This window comes from Tamandua tetradactyla, chromosome 6, assembly GCF_023851605.1.
Source record: "Tamandua tetradactyla isolate mTamTet1 chromosome 6, mTamTet1.pri, whole genome shotgun sequence".
NCBI lineage: Eukaryota > Metazoa > Chordata > Mammalia > Pilosa > Myrmecophagidae > Tamandua > Tamandua tetradactyla.
In genome coordinates this window covers 135,888,515-135,898,399 of record NC_135332.1, presented here as the reverse complement: position 1 = coordinate 135,898,399, position 9,885 = coordinate 135,888,515, and the positions used below count along the sequence as shown (strand labels likewise).

General features: G+C 40.7%; 1 pseudogene; it reads right to left on the bottom strand.

The window, feature by feature from the left end:
- Positions 1–2,235: 2,235 nt before the first annotated feature.
- Positions 2,236–2,699, bottom strand: LOC143686375 (ubiquitin-conjugating enzyme E2 L3 pseudogene; annotated as a pseudogene).
- Positions 2,700–9,885: the final 7,186 nt, after the last annotated feature.

Here is a 9,885-nt window from a genome sequence, read left to right as displayed (position 1 = left end):
CAGTAGCTTCCCTCAGAACCAAGCTCCCAGAGATCTGATGTAGCTGATCAAAAGCACTGATCAGTGATCAGACTGCATGTCCCTGGATGTTGGGGAACTAGTCTTGTCACCAGCAAGCTGCAGCAGGTACCAAGGTTGAGGACCTCACTGTTGCTTTCCATGAGATGGAAGGATGGGCCCTGGGACCCACTGCATGGAGGGTGAAATTCTCCAGTATGTACCAGAATTTACCAGCCTCTACCTCTTGCTTTTCTGTGCAGACTCTAGACATATATACTCTAGATTCTAGAGTATAAAATTTGTGATTCAGACATATCTTGCCATTTAATATTTGTTTTAGTGGAAAGATTGATTCCTGGAGCTTCCTACCATGCCATCTGCCCACTATCTTCCTTCTGCCTTTCTCCCTCTTTTGTTTTCTTAAGCAGGCAGAAAATTTATTGAGAATGCATGTGAGAGAACATGTGGGCACTCTTGCAAGGAAAAAGAGGTGAGAGGTGAGAGGCCACAGCAATGTGGGACAATTTGCTTTTATAGATTAGCTTTACTTACTCCGCCTACTTCTTCCTCATTTATGCTCTATCCTCTACCCTCCCTTCTCTCCAGGGCAGTGTCTGGTAGTAGACAGTACATTTGGGTGGGTTGGCTGATTCCATTCTCTCTGGAAATGACTCACTTGGGTGGGGCTCATTTGGCCCCTAGGTGCTGTTTATTGCTGTTCTTAGAGATATCTTTCTCCTTGAGGCCTGACCACTTCTAGAAGTTTGCCCTTGGCTCAACAAAGCCACAGCCTTAATTCTAACCCTACCTCATTTCCCAATTAGAGATTTCTATCTCCCTTATTCTTAACAGAATTTGGGCCAATGGTCCATCTTCTGTAATTGCTTCAAGTTGTCAGTGGGGTCACAGGCCCCACTCACAGAGACCTATAGAAGTCTCTGGCTATGCTGTTGAGAGTGGCTGGTTGAACATAAGGAGAAGTTTATGTGAAAGGCTTCTAATCTGAAAGAAACAAACTGGATGAGAAATTGTGTACCATCTGAACAGAAGCGAGAGCAAGATGGAGCTCAGGGTATTCTCTAGAGTTTTTAGGAACTCTGTTGGCTGGGGCTTGGCATACTGTGACAGTTTGCAATATCTGACTGGAATTTACATAAGGAAAACTTCTAGAATGACTTCTTGACTCTATTTGAAATTTCCTACTACTGAAATTTCATTTTCAAGGGCCAGGTTCATTTTTGGGTGTCATGTCTCATGTTTCTAGAGAGACATACACCTCTGGAAGTCATATCCAATCTAAGTAAGAAGGTAGTGAATTTACTAGCAACATTTCACCCATGCAAATTTAGCTAACAGAAAGATAGGCAATGCTTCTCAATTATTGCAATAATTTTAAACACTTTTTATGCATTATGTTAAACTATTTTAGCACCTCACTTTTAAAGGTGAAAGAACAAATATTTCTTAAGAGATTTCCTTTAAAAGAAGACTTGCTTTTTTGATATGAAGGATGATAAGGTCAACCTAAGAGGTTAAACAGAGCACTCAGATGCTTAAGAGAGCAGCATTAACTATAACAGACAGAATTTATTTTCATAAACCCTATAAATGTTTATATTCTCTAGGACTTGTAGTCAGCATGACTACAAAATTCACTTCTCAAACCTTCCACAACTTTCTGTATCTGTCTGGGGCTTTTAGTCAGCAATGACTATAAAGAAAATTTACTCTCTTGAATCCCCCACAACTTTCTGTATCCCTGGAGGGTTGATAGTCAGCAATGACAACAAACAAAATTCATTTTCATATTAGGAATATATTAGTTCATAAAATTAACATATTGTAAGTCTATTCTTTGAGGCAGCTGGAGGTCAATAAGGTCTACTGGTAAGGCATTGTTAAAGGTATGGGGACGATTTTGAAACCCTTGGGGCACCACATTCTAAGTGAGCAGGGCAGTAATCCTATCCTTAGGTCTCTGCCATTTAAAAACAAATGGGTATTGAGAGTCAGAAGGATACAAAAAATGCATTTATTTTAGAACTTCTGAAATTTTTAATCCTTTCTTTACAGGTACCTAGACCACCTAACAAAACTGTAGAAAATTAGTAACGCCACAAGCAGATGCCAGTCAGTGGCACAGGTCAATTTTCCACCGAGTCCTACTTTGTGGGATGTCTGAATGCACTGCTCAGGTTCTCTGCTCACATTTGCTGAAATCGGTCATGGCAGATTTTAGTCCACAGGTTGCTTTTCCCCATATTTCTTTGTAAACTCTTCAGCATTCTTCTGGAATTTTTTTATGATCCTTAGAGTATTCTTCAGTTAGGTCAACCCGAAGCAGTGCTCAGGCTGGAGGTCATTCACTAGTGCAATGAGGAAACGGATTGCTTGGTTGATTTTAGTAGCTGGCTTCCAGTTTTCGGCACTAATTATTAGAAGACAGACCTGCCCCTTTTCATCGATGTTTGGGTGGTAGATCTTTGTTTTAAATGTGATCTTCAGTGGTTAGAACAGGTACACTGCTGGAAAATTGATTTAGATTCTGAAGGCCCCCTTATCATATGGAGGGTTGTCAGGAACAATAAGCCCTTGCCAAGTCAATAAATTGCTTCATCAACCTGGATGTTATGGAATATTTTCATTCCACATTTGTGGATTTTTTCAAGCTCCTTCATCAGCCTCCTGCTAGCTGCCATCTTGGGTCTGGTGCTGCTGCTTCCCCAGAATGCATCGTGGTGGACTGGCCCAAGAAAATGCATTTCTAAGATCTAGGACTGAAAACCTGAATTCAGTCAGGGACTACTCAGGGGCTAGCCCCAGGATGCCTTTGTCTCATACAGGTTTATTTGCTTAAGGATCTCCTTTGGGATGTCAAAGGGGATCTAGTAAGGGCCTAAGGGCAAACACAAGCTGGGTTTATTAGTATTAAGGTAGCTCCCAGGGAGTGAAGCAGAACCTTCCCTATAAGGGAAGTGGGGTGCTCAGGGACAATGAGAAATTGATGGGACACCAGAATGTCCTCAAGCCTACAAAGGGGAGGGGTACTGAGATTCTATCTTTGGCTTTACCATCGATTCCCACAACTAGGCAAATTTGAATGGAGGTAGACCCAGAGTGGCAGTTTAGGATAGAGTGGCTTCACTGTAAATTAAGAAATTAATAATCTTACCTGCCACATTGAGTGTCATCTGATGCTCCTCAAGGTTGATGGCCAGATGTGAAGTTAGTGGAGCCACATGTAGCCTTGGACACTGTTTTGGTTTGCTAATGCTGTTGGAATGCAGTATACCACAAGTGGATTGGCTTTTATAAAGGGGATTTATTAAGTTACAAGTTATAATTCTAAGGCTGAGAAAATGTCCAAATTAAGGCATCCAGATAAAGATACCTTGACTTTGAAGAAAGACTGCTGGCATCTGGAATACATAGCTGACATCTACTGATCCTTCCCCAGTTCATTGCTTTCAGCTTCTGATTCCATTGGCTTTCTCTCTAAGTGTCTGTGGGGTCTTCACTTAGCTTCTCTGGAGTAAGCTCCAGGTTTCATCTCTTAGCTTAGCATCTCCAAATGTCTATGCCTCTTGGTTTCATCTCTTTTCCTTCTGTTGGCTGTGTGTTCTCTCTCAAAAAGGGCTCTGGGAAAGGATTAAGACCCACCTTAAATGGATCGGGTCACATCTCCACAGAAATAACTTAATCAAAATGTTTTACTCAATAATAGATCTGCCCTTTGTGGTTCTTAACAGCTTTTCTGTGGTACATAGCAGGCACCTTCAGTCCTCTTCACTTGCTGTGAGCAGGGCTTTGAGGGCTTCCCCACCCCCACCCTCTTCAGGGGATGGTGCAGTCCCTGGACCCAGTACTTGGGCTGGTGGCACTTGGGGCAAGACTCCAGTGGATCCTGAGATCAAGGGGTGTCTTGTGGCTTCTGGCACTTTACTAGTGGCCCTCTGATACATAGTTGCAAGGCCACTGAAATTTGGAACCACAACTCAGGTGACATTGAGGGGGCAGGACACCTTAAACAGTGACTGTAATAAACTGGGCCTGTTCTCTGGTATTCTGCCTACTTCTCTTTGCCTTCTTCTCCTCCTCAGCCTTATCTGATTGTTAAAGATGGATTAATAGGCTTTTAGTGAGAGTTTGTGGGCCCATAGAGAGCTTCTGAAGCTTTCTCCAAATGTTAGGGGCAGACTGGCTGAAGAAATGTGTACCTAGCAAAATCTGACCTTCCTGGGAGTCTGGACTAATATTGATATACTTTTAAGAGCCTCCACTAACTTCCCTTGGAACAGACTGGGTTTTCCTCTTTCTCTTGAATGATTTCTCTTAGCTTATTATATAACTAACTGGTTTGGTGGTATATTTTTCATACCTTTTAGTAAACACATTTTAAAAGGGGATCACTAAGAAGATTTTTTTCCTCTAATAGAAATTAAGACATGGACATAACACAAGCAACAAGTCCCTTTCAGCTCCTTATCTTGATAGAGAGCTATATACATCTGGGCATAGGGAATTTCTGACTACTTCCCCTATCTTTTAGAGACTGAAGGATTGTATTGTAATTGAGAGTCCCATTGAAGGGCTATGCTTCCCCATCTTTTAGCTTATACTGACTGTTGGCATTTCCTATTTTTTCTGGAATAGGAAATAGAAAAGCCTCACTAGCACCAGTGTGACGCTGTGGCATCTCACTGCACATCAGAGCTGTGTTTCCCTCTCTGCAAGAATCTTACTCCCAGAACATGGGGAGTAAGTCTCTAGGTGTTTCTGGGATGTTCCTCCCCAGAAGATGCCTAGCCCTATACTCCCAGGGTGGGCACTTGCCCCACCTGAGAGAAGTCTAGACAATGTTCCCAAGAATACCTTTATCCTCTAAGTTACCTATTTTCTAAGGGCTAAAAAAGCAAGCGTGCTCTAGAAGAGAAGCTTTATATTTGGCCACAATGGGTCTCAATAGAGATTAAATGGTCAAGGCCTGGAAGGGAGACACTCCCATTGGAAAACACACCCAACTCACATGAACATAGACTGGAGGTTACTCCCTAGAATGTCAAAGACAACACCTTGTTTGGTACAAGAATCCCTAGTCCAGAATCCTATGTCACTAAAGATGGAATGTTTTAGAAGCCATAAAAGCCAGAGGAGAAAGGAGATTCTCATGGAGGCAGGGGAGAGGACCTCTATTGAAGATGTGAAAAGAGGAACAGATTCAGCAGGAGGAAAGATCCGTGTCCTCAGAGAGGCAGAAAAGAGACAATGTAGGAATGTTTTGGACAACTGAGGAGAGAGTAGGGGATACAGGGACTTGATCTGACTCCCATTGGACTCCTGCTTGACATGGAAAGAGGCCCACAGTGGGTATCACCCATCACTCTGAACCTCCTTGGATCTACATGGCACAGAAGATAGGCTCCTGCCACCTCTGAAGAGGGAGTCAGAGGTTCAGAGTGGACTGAGTTTATGTCCTGGTGGAGACGGATCAGAGCCCCTAGATTCCTAGAGATGCAGAGTTGCATGAAGACGTAGAAGAAATAGCAATGAGCCCAGCAAAAAGCAAAAGCAGAAAGCAAAAGCAAAAGCAAAAGCAAAAGCAAAAGCATACAGCCAAATCTCCTGGTCAATAGCCATGACTTAACAGTTTAGACAGTTGGAGAGAAGTGTCTCCTGGCTGACTTGCCAAAATATATTGCTGGATTTGGCTTCCTAGATTCTTGGCCATGCTGTGAAAAAGAATTCAAGGGCACAGCCCAAAGATTAAGCTGGAAGAAAATTTATTGAGAATGCATGTGAGAGAAAATGTGGGCATTTGTCCAAGAAAAGAGGTGAGGGGCGAGAGTTGTCTTTCTCTTACAAGGGCACCTATCGTTAGCTTTAGGGTCCACCCTAAATACTAGATGATCTCTTCTCAAGATCCTTAGCTTAACTACATCTACAAAGACCATACTCTAGATAAATTCATATTCATAGGTTTGGGGATTATGATCTGGACATATATTTGCAAGTCACCATTCAACTCACTACACTATTCATGTGGCCTTTTATAGTCACTTAACTTGTGAAACCTTAGTTCACACCATCAGTGGTGTAGAGATTAGTCTATTTTAGAATTGTTCTGAGGATTAATGCTCTTCATGTCTACTGTTCAGAGTCATCATTTATGTCAATGCAATTAGGCATGTGGGGGTCTCTTCTACTGCTTTACAGTTGACTGCTTTGGCTCCCTGCCAATTTCTGATGATGAATTCATCCCTTCACAGATGGGGGAGATAGAGTTTTATAGACCATTCTGATTCCAGGTAAGAAAGGAATAACTTTGAGGCTGGGAGTTCCTTCAAAAAGCATATCCCCAATATCTATGGCCACTTCCTGGATGTTACTCTCATGCATCTTTCCTAACTAGCCTCACTATGGCATGGTGGAGATGGGAGTGAACTATTAAGGGGTCCTTTTCACAATATTCAACCAGTATTTACAAACCATCCTTTTTGATAAAAGAAGAGAATTTAAAATCAAGTATTTTGGAGAGCAAGAAAGTAATCATACTGAAATGCTAGTGACCAATGCTCGTGAGTGGTAAAGGGTATAGAAAAAAAATAAGGGAAACAAAGACTAAAATATATTGGGTAGAAGGAAACACTAGCAGTCAAGAGAAGAAAGTGTAAAGGGTATGGTATGTATGAATTTTTTTTTTTATTTCTTTTTCTGAATTGATGCAAGTGTTCTAAGAAATTATCATGATGATGAATATACAACTATGTGATGATATTGTGAGTTATTGATTATATACCAAGAATGGAATATCATGTGGTAAAAATGTTCATGCTTGTATGTTGTTATGTTTAAAAAAAAAAAAAGAAAGAAAGTAATCATAGTAGGAAAGGCTATCAATTTAGATTCTTATTTGTAGCACATGAGAGGAATTCAATTCATACAACCTTAAGTAATAAAGGTTATTATTTTTGTTTAATGTAACTGGTAGCCATGGAGGCAGAGTGGGCTTCAGCACTGAATGGTTAAGTGACTCAGAAATATCATAAAGAATCTGAGGTCTTTCATTTTTCTCCTCTCTCTCCCATGATGTTACCTTCATGCTAAGGCTGCTTTATTCCTAGAAGGTGATAAAATGGCTGCAATCATTGCAATCTTTGTGCCTGCAATTCATCAAATAGGAAGAACATGATAATAAGGTTCTAGTGTCTGAAAACAATAAGAAACCTTATTGAATCTCTCTTTCTGTCTAATCCACTATAATTGGATTATCTGCCCATCCTTGAACCAGCCTCATTCATCAGACCATCTCCAAGCACAGTGTGACTTTGGTCTGAGCTATCTGAACTGATCCATCATAAAAGGGAAAGGATGACATCACTGGAGCTGATGACACAAGTCAGCACTGGGGAGTATTTATTTAAATTTTTGTTTGTTTGTTTCTAAAATTAAAATCAACAGAGAAATATGTTATATTCCAGACATTTTCAGCTAGTCTCTTGGTTAAACCTGGGTTTAGCCAAAGTTGGATTTTGGCCAGATGGAAGAGGGAGAGTCAAGAATGTTAGCAGGGTTCACATGGAGATGATTATAAAAATTATGGACTCTTAGCTGAATGAGGAGCAAAGCAATAATGAGAACAGTGATGAAGTAATAGTTTTTTTGTGAAAAAAAGGTCTCAACAGAGTCAAAGAGATGTTTTAGATTAAGGGGATCTGAGAGTAGAACTCAAAGAGTAGGGTTTTTACCAGTGGAGATTTCGCTGATGGTGGTGTTATTTGTGATGTCCAGACCAAGTGGGTATGGTGAGGTGCAGGAGAACCCGGGATGTGAGGAGATTATGGCATGGGTGACTTGGGTGCTGAATGGTTAGCTCCACTGGGGCTCTCTCTACTACACAACATTGAGGTGGTAAACTGGCAGAGGGGCTGTCTAACCTGAAACACATGAAGCTGAGATGACCTCCTCTCTTTGTTAGCTTCCAATGGTGAGGTGTACAGAAGCTGAATATCTTGAGATTTCTACTCATTTCCACTTTCTCAGAGATGGGGCCAACAAGAGCAGGGGCTTTGCCTGAGCCCACACCAAGCATGTTCAGCCAGACCATAACAAAACTTAAACGATTAGGTCATGATGTTTTAAGAGCTCCAGAGTATAATTTCTCCCCTGGATGCTGATGGTTGATGGATGACTGATTAGAGAGTTAAAAATAAAGAGATAATGTGATTGACAACTCATAAATACCAGGGATTGTCGGAAGCACTGATATCTCCTTAGTGAATTTTGCATATTTTATTTCTGGTAGAGAAAGGAGTGGGGGAAAAGAAAGAGGAGAAAGAGACAGAGACAGAGGGGGAGGGACATGCCCAGAGAGAACAAATACGACATTTCCATCTGGGATTTATGCTTTTCTGAGTGCCGACTCATTTTGATAGATTATTAGAAAACTCATATTTGCTCATAAATGTGAAAAAATAGCAAATGTAAAATTTGCAAATTTATTCCTAAATGTAGTTAAATTCATAAATATTTAGACATTTTCTGTAAAGCTTCTAATTTATAACCTTTACATGAATCTATAATTTGGTATAAAAGCTTCTAAATGCAGGAGTAATGTCACAAATGTCTATAAATATTCACATCTCATTTACAAATGTTCTACAAACCGTGAGATGAAGAAATTGTAAATGCAGGCCATCTTTTAGGTGGATTTCTGCCTAGGTGAGTCAGGACAATCAACAACAAAAAAACTTCTAGAGATAATTTTGAGGCCATGATTTCAGCCGAGTGTTGAAATTTTTTATTAAGCTTAACTAGAAAAAAGTTAAAAATGCAATCAAGAATGAAGAAACAGATCCAAATATAAAAATTGAAAATCAAGATCTGAGAATGTTTGGAGTCAGTTTTCCAAAAAACACCAGACAGTATCAGGTAGAATGGTGAGTCATAGGCTAAATCTTTTTGAAGCTCAGTTTCTACATGTGTATAATGGTAGTAAAACAGCCTTCACAAAATTAATTTAATAGCCAGGACAATGTATGTAATAGACATTCAACTCAAACATGTTTAAGAAAACAAAATTTTAAAATTTAGTGGCTGTCATCCCAGAAAACTTCAAGACTGTCTGGATGCACCGATTGAAATTGGAACATAGCTCCTTTTCTTTCTTTTGCTCTTGCCCTCTCCCTCTGCCTCTCACTGTCATGATTTCTTGCCCCATTCTCAGACCTGCTTTTTTACTGTTGACTTTCTTCCTTGGCAGCCCGTGGTGGCTCCTGATCTCCAAGCTCACATCACCTACTCAGAGTGTGCCAGCAGAAGGAGTTTCTCTTTTCCACACCAAAGGTCCCCCGACGCATTATCACTGGATTGGTGTAGAGCTTTGCCAGTTCCTAAACTTTTAATCATGCCCAGGCAAATGGAATACCACAGAGCCATGTCCAGGTCACATTCTTACATCTGAAGCCAAGGGGACTTGGGGTCACATAAATGGAGAAGGAAAAGGATTGGGTCTATGACATGTTCTGTCTCTGGGAGAAGAGGGAATGGATGCTGAAAAACTTAAGCTGTAGATGCTCTTTACATGTGTTCATTGGGAAAAATGAGGCAATGTATGTAAAGTCCCTAGCACAGTGTTGGGCACATATAAGCCCTCATTTACTTCTATCATTAGCCACTGCTTTCTGTTGTTACTGCAGAAAGGGGAAAGAAAGTAGGAAATGGAGATGTTTAGAATAGCTACTTCTGCTCAAAACTATGTTCAGAGATTCTGTCCAGGAAATCAGAATCTCCCTTTGATTCCAGTGATAACAAATATCCTGGTCATGTACAGTCTGTCTTATCAACATAAATTCATGGGGCCTGTACCATGTCCATATTGAATGGGAG